The following is a 9,235-nucleotide window of genomic DNA, read 5'->3' as shown; positions in this document are numbered from 1 at the left end:
TAATAGTTTCGCTGTCTCTCTATCTATCTATCTATCTGTCTGACAAGAACGCTCTAGAGAAAAGACAAGCAATTTAAAAACATGCACAGTAATTCGAAAAACGAAGTATGACGTCGACACATTTAGCACAGAGTAGAAAATAATCTCAAACCCAGAGAGTGCTCACAGTTATATGACGTCATTGATTTTCGCGTTAACATTGAATAAAAAGGAAATGTTGTCTAATCTTAATGGTTTGCGTGAAGAGTTTCTTGCATACAATTCTTCGGGTAGGGGCGAAGCCCCACCCCCGCGTAAGAACGTCTGAGCCCCCCCCCTCCCCAACTCAAAAGAAATTTCCTCATCGATACTCTATAATAAAATTACCGCCTAATTAATGTGTCTAATCTAAAAAGTGGTTTTCTTGCAATATCTTTAATGCAATTCTTCGCGTAGTGGCTATGCGCGACACCAGTGTTTCTTTCAGACTTTTTCCTCCACGGAGAGGGGTGAGGGTACTTGAAATTTTCGGGGGCGGGGGTAGAATTTTCGGGGAGGGGGCGGACACTGGAAAAAGTATATAATTATATTTCGTTGAATGGGACGGTAGACATGTTTTTTTTTTGGGGGGGGGGGGGGGGGTGGGGGGATGGTGTGTGTGTGTGGGGGGGGGGGGGGGGGGTGGGGTGGTTTTAGTTTAGACTTTTTCCTCCCCGGAGAGGGGTGGGGGTACTTGAAATTTTCGGGGGCGGGGGTAGAATTTTCGGGGAGGGGGCGGACACTGTAAAAAGTATATAATTATATTTCGTTGAATGGGACGGTATACATGTTTTTTGGGGTGTGGGGGTGGTGGGGGGGTGGTGTGTGTGTGGGTGGGGGGTGGTGGGGGTGGGGGGTGTGTGGGGGGGGTGGTTTTAGTTTAGAGAAAAGAGACAGCACTATCAGCCTAGCGCCCGGTGTATCCTTCCTCAACGGGCCATTTTTCTCGTCTATAATAATAGTTTCGCTGTCTCTCTATCTATCTATCTATCTATCTATCTATCTATCTATCTATCTATCTATCTATCTATCTATCTATCTATCTATCTATCTATCTATCTGTCTGACAAGAACGCTCTAGAGAAAAGACAAGCAATTTAAAAACATGCACAGTAATTCGAAAAACGAAGTATGACGTCGACACATTTAGCACAGAGTAGAAAATAATCTCAAACCCAGAGAGTGCTCACAGTTATATGACGTCATTGATTTTCGCGTTAACATTGAATAAAAAGGAAATGTTGTCTAATCTTAATGGTTTGCGTGAAGAGTTTTTTGCATACAATTCTTCGGGTAGGGGCGAAGCCCCACCCCCGCGTAAGAACGTCTGAGCCCCCCCCCCCCTCCCCAACTCAAAAGAAATTTCCTCGTCGATACTCTATAATAAAATTACCGCCTAATTAATGTGTCTAATCTAAAAAGTGGTTTTCTTGCAATATCTTTAATGCAATTCTTCGCGTAGTGGCTATGCGCGACACCAGTGTTTCTTTCAGACTTTTTCCTCCACGGAGAGGGGTGAGGGTACTTGAAATTTTCGGGGGCGGGGGTAGAATTTTCGGGGAGGGGGCGGACACTGGAAAAAGTATATAATTATATTTCGTTGAATGGGACGGTAGACATGTTTTTTTTTTGGGGGGGGGGGGGGGGGATGGTGTGTGTGTGGGGGGTGGGGGGTGGGGGGTGGTGTATGTGGGGGGTGGGGTGGTTTTAGTTTAGACTTTTTCCTCCCCGGAGAGGGGTGGGGGTACTTGAAATTTTCGGGGGCGGGGGTAGAATTTTCGGGGAGGGGGCGGACACTGTAAAAAGTATATAATTATATTTCGTTGAATGGGACGGTATACATGTTTTTTGGGGTGTGGGGGTGGTGGGGGGGGTGGGGGGTGGGGGTGGTGTGTGTGTGGGTTGGGGGTGGGGGGTGTGGGGTGGGTGGGGGGTGTGTGGGGGGGTGGTTTTAGTTTAGAGAAAAGAGACCGCACTATCAGCCTAGCGCCCGGTGTATCCTTCCTCAACGGGCCATTTTTCTCTTTAAATACTAATAGTTTCGCTGTCTGTCTATCTATCTATCTGACAAGAACTCAAGAACGCTCTAGAGAAAACACAAGCAAAATAAAAACATGCATAGTAATTCGAAAAACGAAGTATGACGTCGACACATTTAGCATCTCAAGCCGGAGAGTGCACACAGTAATATGACGTCATTGATTATCGAGTAAACATTGAATACAAAGGAAATTTTGTCTAATCTAAATGGTTTGCGTGAAGATTTTCTTGCATACAATTCTTCGGGTAGGGGCGAAGCCCCACCCCCCTCCGCGTAAGAACGTCTGAGCCCCCCCCCCCCTCCCCAACTCAAAAGAAATTTCTTCATCGATACTCTATAATAAAATTACCGCCTAATTAATGTGTCTAATCTAAAAAGTGGTTTTCTTGCAATTTCTTTAATGCAATTCTTCGGGTAGTGGCTAAGCGCGACACCAGTGTTTCTTTCAGACTTTTTCCTCCCCGGAGAGGGGTGGGGGTACTTGAAAATTTCGGGGGCGGGGGTAGAATTTTTGGGGAGGGGGCGGACACTGGAAAAAGTATATAATTATATTTCGTTGAATGGGACGGTAGACATGTTTTTGTGGGGGTGGGGGGGGGGGGGGTGGGTGGGGGGGGGGGGGGGGGGTGGTGGGTTGGTTTTAGTTTAGGAAAAGAGACAGCACTATCAGCCTAGCGCCCGTTGTATCCTTCCTCAACGGGCCATTTTTCTCGTATTAATATAATATTCCAACCTGCTCAGTTTTCATTGTATTTATTTTTATACAAACATGAATACGCGTGAAAATGGTAGAAGACATAGTCTCAGCATAAAGAAAGTTTATAGTTAAAATGATATGCTGTTCTGAACACAATAGTTTAACCACCTTTACTGCCAACAATTATCACGCTCATTTCATAACAAAACATAGGATAAAGTTTTAAAAGGGACGGCATGGTTGGAAGGTAGAGCGCAGGTCTGCTGATCCGAAACTCGTGTTCGGATGGTTATCTGCATGACGTCCATGAGTTCACCCAGCAAGAAGTTGGGCATTGCTGACCACACCATTCCTTCACAAGCTAAGCTCAAGAAAACATCTGCTACCTGAATATTCAAGTGGACTGTTTTAGAAACGATGCATATTATAATTATAGTATATCATATACAGTGAAAAATATCTGAATAAAAGTAACAAAAAATTCCCTATTCCCTAATTTTCACAAAATTTAAGTAGGGGTGTCAAACTGATGGTGAACAGAAAAATGCGCAACGGAAAAAGCACACACAGAAAAAAGTGCAAACATAAATTTGCGCACACAGAAAATTGCGCAAAGTGAAATTTTAGCACCAAGACCTACATGGACTAGATGACACATTTATACATGATTGTTAGGTTCTGCTCTGACAGGGTCTTGTTTGACCTGACGGGATCTACTACTAGGTAGTAGGGCCTACAAACTGGCGAAAAAATACGTTTTAGGGTCATTTTATGAAAACAAATTATTTCACTACTTCTAGTTGTGCTATAAGAATAAAAATTATGTGTCAATAAAGTTTAAGTCTTTATCTGTCAAAACATAGTATTTTTTAAATATCTGTAACACATGTTTGAATGTGTTTTATATTTGTTTGAAAAGTATCAGTTACGACAACAAATTTCTCAGTTTTGGGAGTACCGATCGACCCCCAAACTGTTTCATTTGGTCGCGACTAAGCATCGTAGAAGCATACTTTTAATGTCATTTTATAGAGCGAAATCTAGCCTATCGTTTGATTTATACATTGAAAAAAATAACTTGTTTAAGCTTTAAATGACGAAAATACACAAAAAACAATCTAATTCTGTTTCAATTTTACACCGATGTAAAGTTCACTTTTATAACTACTTTGTGTTGTAAATGTCCTCAATAAACATATAAACCTCGAGCCGACTTTTACTTTAGCCCCAAGTGAGTAGCTCGCCGAACGGTTTTAAAGGTTGACGACCGATGATGCTAAACGGATTTTACCCTTGTTAAGCCCTTCAAACAAGTTGTAAGTACCATTTTTACTTTCTCGTATACGACGTAGGCCCTATAGAGAAAGTATTGCAATCGTGAAAAAAAAATCGTTTTACACCTCCACGAGTAGGAAAAACGCAGTTTTGCAATCTTGTCCGTATGTCTCGGTGTGTGTGTGTGTGTGTGTAAACACAATAACTTGAGTACCGTTACAGCTAGGTTGATGAAATTTAATGTATAAGTATTATAAAATTGATTATATCAAATTTGTAGATCCGTATCAACTTTTCAGGAAGTGGAACTTTTTCTACTTTCAATTTTTCAAAAGCCTAGAACTTGAGTACTATTTCATATTGATAAATGAAATTTCACATATAGGTAAAAGATCTAATTCTCTGTCTATTATCAAATTTTGAGTAACTTCCGTTGACCGGAAGTAGTAATTTAGGCTATTTCCGATTTCTCAAAAACGCATGTGAATTTATAAAGTACTAATAATATCCCACATTATTATGAACATTTTATTTGGCGTTAACTTGGTGTGCAATTCTTTTTTCTACGAGATTCTATTCTATTTTTAAAAAGTTTAAGTAATTAAAAATGGATTAAAAATATTGTCTATATCCCGAGTTCCCATCCCCCGTAGTGTTATATAAGAATATTCGAGAACGTTTTGGGGAGATCACTCCCGGTTTGTTTTTTACTTTCTGTTGTGCTTTCTGATTCCCCTTCTGAATAATGTGATATAGTCTGTGCCAGTCTCCTTAATAAAATGTACCAGATCAATTTTTAGATGGTGGTGCAATTTATTAAGATTGTACATGTTGTGACTTGGTTTTAAATGTTATTTTAGATTTAAGTGTAAGTAGTACTTGTAGTGTTTCTCATTATTTAATCATTTTATACGAGCTGACCCGCGACGTAGCATACACCGCTATTTAGTTGTTTTACTTTCTATTTTTCAATAATTCATAATTTGTGAATTCGACACTACCAGTGCTGCGACTGAAAATGTTTTCAAACACTATCAGTAGCCCGTGAAGGACGATTATCCTCACCCTCACTTTCTACTCTCTCTCCACCCCCCTTGAAAGCAGCCGTCCGTGACGACAAGTTACAGACGACAGTGAAAAGATCAAGCAGAACTTGTTATTACCTCCCCTTAGTTTCAAATCGTATAAAAACTAAATTATCTGCCCCTAATAGCCGTCACATTGTAAACATTAAGTGTTAACCACAGCTCACCAGACTGGTGGGTGTGGTAGGTATATGCCTAGAGAGCGGGGGAGTAACGGCGTGCGTTAACGTGGTGTCTCGCATAGTCCCCATGAAGAGAATTATATATGTTACGGTCAAAGCCCGAAGTGCGCCAAAGCCCGAAGAACTTAGCACTAAGAGCGTATTTCGTATTTGGCCGGCCAATGCGCGCACTGGCCGGGACGTCCTGGCCAATGTTCTATCTAGACTAAGTTGTGATCGAGTTTTCATTATTCTGGGTGCGGTTTCATTGTGAGTAACGTATTGTTTGGCTCTTGTTTGTATAGCATTCTATTTGCAAGGGGACATGGACCAAAAGGGCCGTCAGACCATGAGACAGACATAGCAGATGGCTGTCAAAAGAAAAACATGTAAATCCATGTTAGTTTCCATACATGGGCTACAACTGTATGTGATATCCTCCTCCATGATGGCGAGGTGAGACAATCATAAAAAAAATAAAATCAAAGACGGTCGTCGTCACCGACCACGTGCAACAAGACGGAACGTTCAAAAGACTTTGCCGCGTTCGATGCTACCCTTGTAAGTTGAACAATAGCGTCAGAAACCATATTTCGCCAACAAAAGGGGAATACCAAATGAAGCAGACCCATCACCGTTGAAGTGGGTGACAATGTACGCATCCATATACCACATGTTGACAGAGGTCGCGGTGATCCCTGAAGTGTCATTGCAGTTGTCATGAGCATTGAGGGCACTTTCTACAAGTCAGGAACGGAACAAGGTGTTCTAAAACAACTGTATGCTAGAAGTGAGTTTTCAATTCTTCACGAAAAACTGCTCTTATTGTCGTCAGTTGACACTGAGGAAAAATCACTACGAACCATCGCATCTTCACAATGCGGTCAAGGCTACACTCGCTGCAATTGCACAACTAAGTGCACAACAAATCGCTGCAAGTATAAAAATAACAAGCTACTATGTAATTCTAAATGCCATAAAAGTTCAACTTGTTGTAACAAGTGATAATATTGATTGATTGAGACTATAGTACAATAAAAAATTTGAATGTTTCTGTCATTTACTTCAATGAATAATCAATAAAGACTTAATTTTATGATCCTTACGGTATTAAAAAAAACATAAAATCTGCTCATTATCTTTTAATTCGGACTTAGGCTAGTCGTCCCTAGCCAGATGATCTTCTAATTCAGTCTTTGGCCGGTCCATCATGGCCAGTCCGCGGATTGGCCGGCCAAAGGCCGAAATCAAGCAAAGTTTCGGACTTTGACCGGTTAATGGGAAGCAATATTGGCCTATGCGCGCATTGGCAGACTTCGGGCTTTGACCGTAACATATACATAGATGCATATAGTAACAATGGAGGACAGTTAAGTTGTCCTATAGAATGTTGAGAACCACAGTATGACACCTTCATCATTGGATATCTCAACCAGTGTGGAACAATCAACGAATGTTTCATTCAGTAGACCTAATATTAAAGATATAATATTATGTAAGTGCACTATCGGGTATAAATTACTTTTAACAAAAAGTGTTTTCGGGCTTTTTCATGTTTCCAGTTATAGGACAAGTAGTAGGCCTCCACAATAGGCTAGTACTAGTAGTAAATTTTATCATATTCTATTAATCACTGTACTTAGTTTTGCCCGATTCGTCGGCATTTTATGCTTTTCTTGCAGCCCCTGCGAAGCTTTGTCGTTTGAGTCGCACCCTTCCTTCAGCCAGGACGGCATGTGACAGCTCAAACTCGTCGAGCCGCTCGAATCTTTCGACCTTTTTTAAGATTGCCTTTTCTTTCCTGAACTTCAGGGATTCAACGTTCGCTGTTATTTCACAGGCTTGGACGGGTGTAGTCTTGTACGCCCCGGTAATTAGGCGTAGCCCCTCGTTCTGGACTCTATCCAGAGACTCGAGGGCAGTCCTATTCGCATGGGCCAGTATTGGAAGCCCATACTCGATGGCTCCCCTGACATAACTGATGTATGCGGTCCTGAGTAGCCGGGCATCCGCGCCCCACCTGGTATGGGTCACCTTTTTAAAAATGCTTAACCTTCTTGAGATTTTCGCACATAGATCCTTAATATGCTGAGTCAGGGTCAGCTTCTGGTCCAGTCGTACCCCAAGGTACACTGGGTGCTTTTCCCATCTAAGCACTTGGCCATTTTAACCATGAAGCTGACCGCTTCTTTCAAGATAAACGTCCCGGTGCTAAAAAGGGAATAAACCGTCTTTTCCGTGTTGATCTCTAAGAACCAATCATGGCAGTACTTTGAGATGCGATCTAAGTTGCTTTGGAGACGGGCCCTCTGCTGTGCCACGTTCACCAGGGTACACTTGACCCACGTCGACAGGTCATCAGCGAAAAGCCCCTTGCCACCGTCGATGTATCGAGCAAGATCGTTAATAAAGATCAGGAACAGCGTGCAGCTCAGGGCTGATCCCTGTGGTAGACCTCTAGTTATTTTTGCTCTGCCAGATCGGTCTGCTCCGACTCTGGTGCATATTTCACGTTCTCCTAGGAAGTCCTTTAACCACCGGTACAGCTTGCAGATTTTCCTGAGTTTAAACAGTAGACCAGTTCGCCATACCTTATCGTAAGCCTGCTTTACATCGAAGAACACCGCGTATGTGCTCTTTTTTGCATGAAAGCCACTGATGATCTATTTAATCAACCGGAGAATGGAGTCCATGGGCTGCTTACCTCTACGGAAGCCGCATTGGGCAGGATCTATTATTTTATTCTGCTCAAGGTACCAGTACAACCGTCCATTTACCAGTCGCTCCATGAGTTTCCCCCTGTTGGAGCAGAGGGAGATTGGACGGTAGCCCGCAGGTGAGCTTAAGTCCTTACCCAATTTGGGCAGTGCTACCACTACTGCTTTTTTCCAACTGGTTGGGAGTACGCAAAGCTACCATGAACGGTTGATCAGGGCAAGTAAACGCTTCCTACTTTCCGCCCCCAGCTGTTTAAGCATATCGTTCGACACCAGGTCGGGTCCTGGTGCCTTGCCATTTTTTGCTTTTTTTCAGGGCACGCTGTAGTTCTGACATCGTAATAGGGGAGCTAAAGAGGGGGTCGGTGACCGCCGGCTCCACCGTCTCCGCCGTTTTCAATAGGCCCTCTACCTCTTCTGTTCGTTCACAGGGTTTGATACTTTCGCTCGCTGCGGCGAAGTATTCGTTAAGGATTGCGTCAGAATCCTTGTCCGATGATGCGACCTTTGAGTCGGTGCGGAGTGAGGCCAGGGACCTGTCGGTTCCGCAACCCTCTAACCCTGCGATAAGCCTCCACGTCTTTTTTGCGTTACCGCCTAGTTTCTCGGTTTCATTATGCCATTTGTCTTTCCGCCCGGAGTTTTCGCACGGCTGTGTTGAAAACTCGCCTGCCATCTGGTGAGTTGGGGCCACATGGGGGGGGGGGGGGGGGGCTTGCACACAACATTTGTTCACCTCACAGCAACAGGTAAGGCATTAATTAAACAATATTAATTAAACAATATTATAACAAAAAATATTCGTTTATTCAATGTAGGTCATTTGGTTTCCATATCAACTTAAAGTTAATTAAAGGCGTATGATGGTTGTACGAAAAAAATTAACCACAAACATTAATTGTATGAAATATCTTTACCATTATTGTGAACAATGTAGGCCTACAATGTTGAGTTGGTAGAATGTGAATGTGTTTGATGTAATGTCTTTGTGAATGTGTTTGATGTGATGTCTGTGTGAATGTGTTTGATGTGAATTATTGCATAGTTCCAAACCGCAGCGTCTAGCTGGTCACGTGACGACTGGACCAGCGCCAGCTACAAGACACTACAACAGCAACACTTGACCACTGGACCAACGCCAGCTACAAGACACTACAACAGCAACACTTGACCACTGGCCCAACGCCAGCTACAAGACACTACAACAGCAACACTTGACCACTGGACCAACGCCAGCTACA

This window comes from Physella acuta, unplaced genomic scaffold (genome assembly GCF_028476545.2).
Source record: "Physella acuta isolate Inbredline_101_S28 unplaced genomic scaffold, ASM2847654v3 ptg000204l, whole genome shotgun sequence".
NCBI classification, from domain to species: domain Eukaryota; kingdom Metazoa; phylum Mollusca; class Gastropoda; family Physidae; genus Physella; species Physella acuta.
This window is presented reverse-complemented; position numbering follows the sequence as displayed.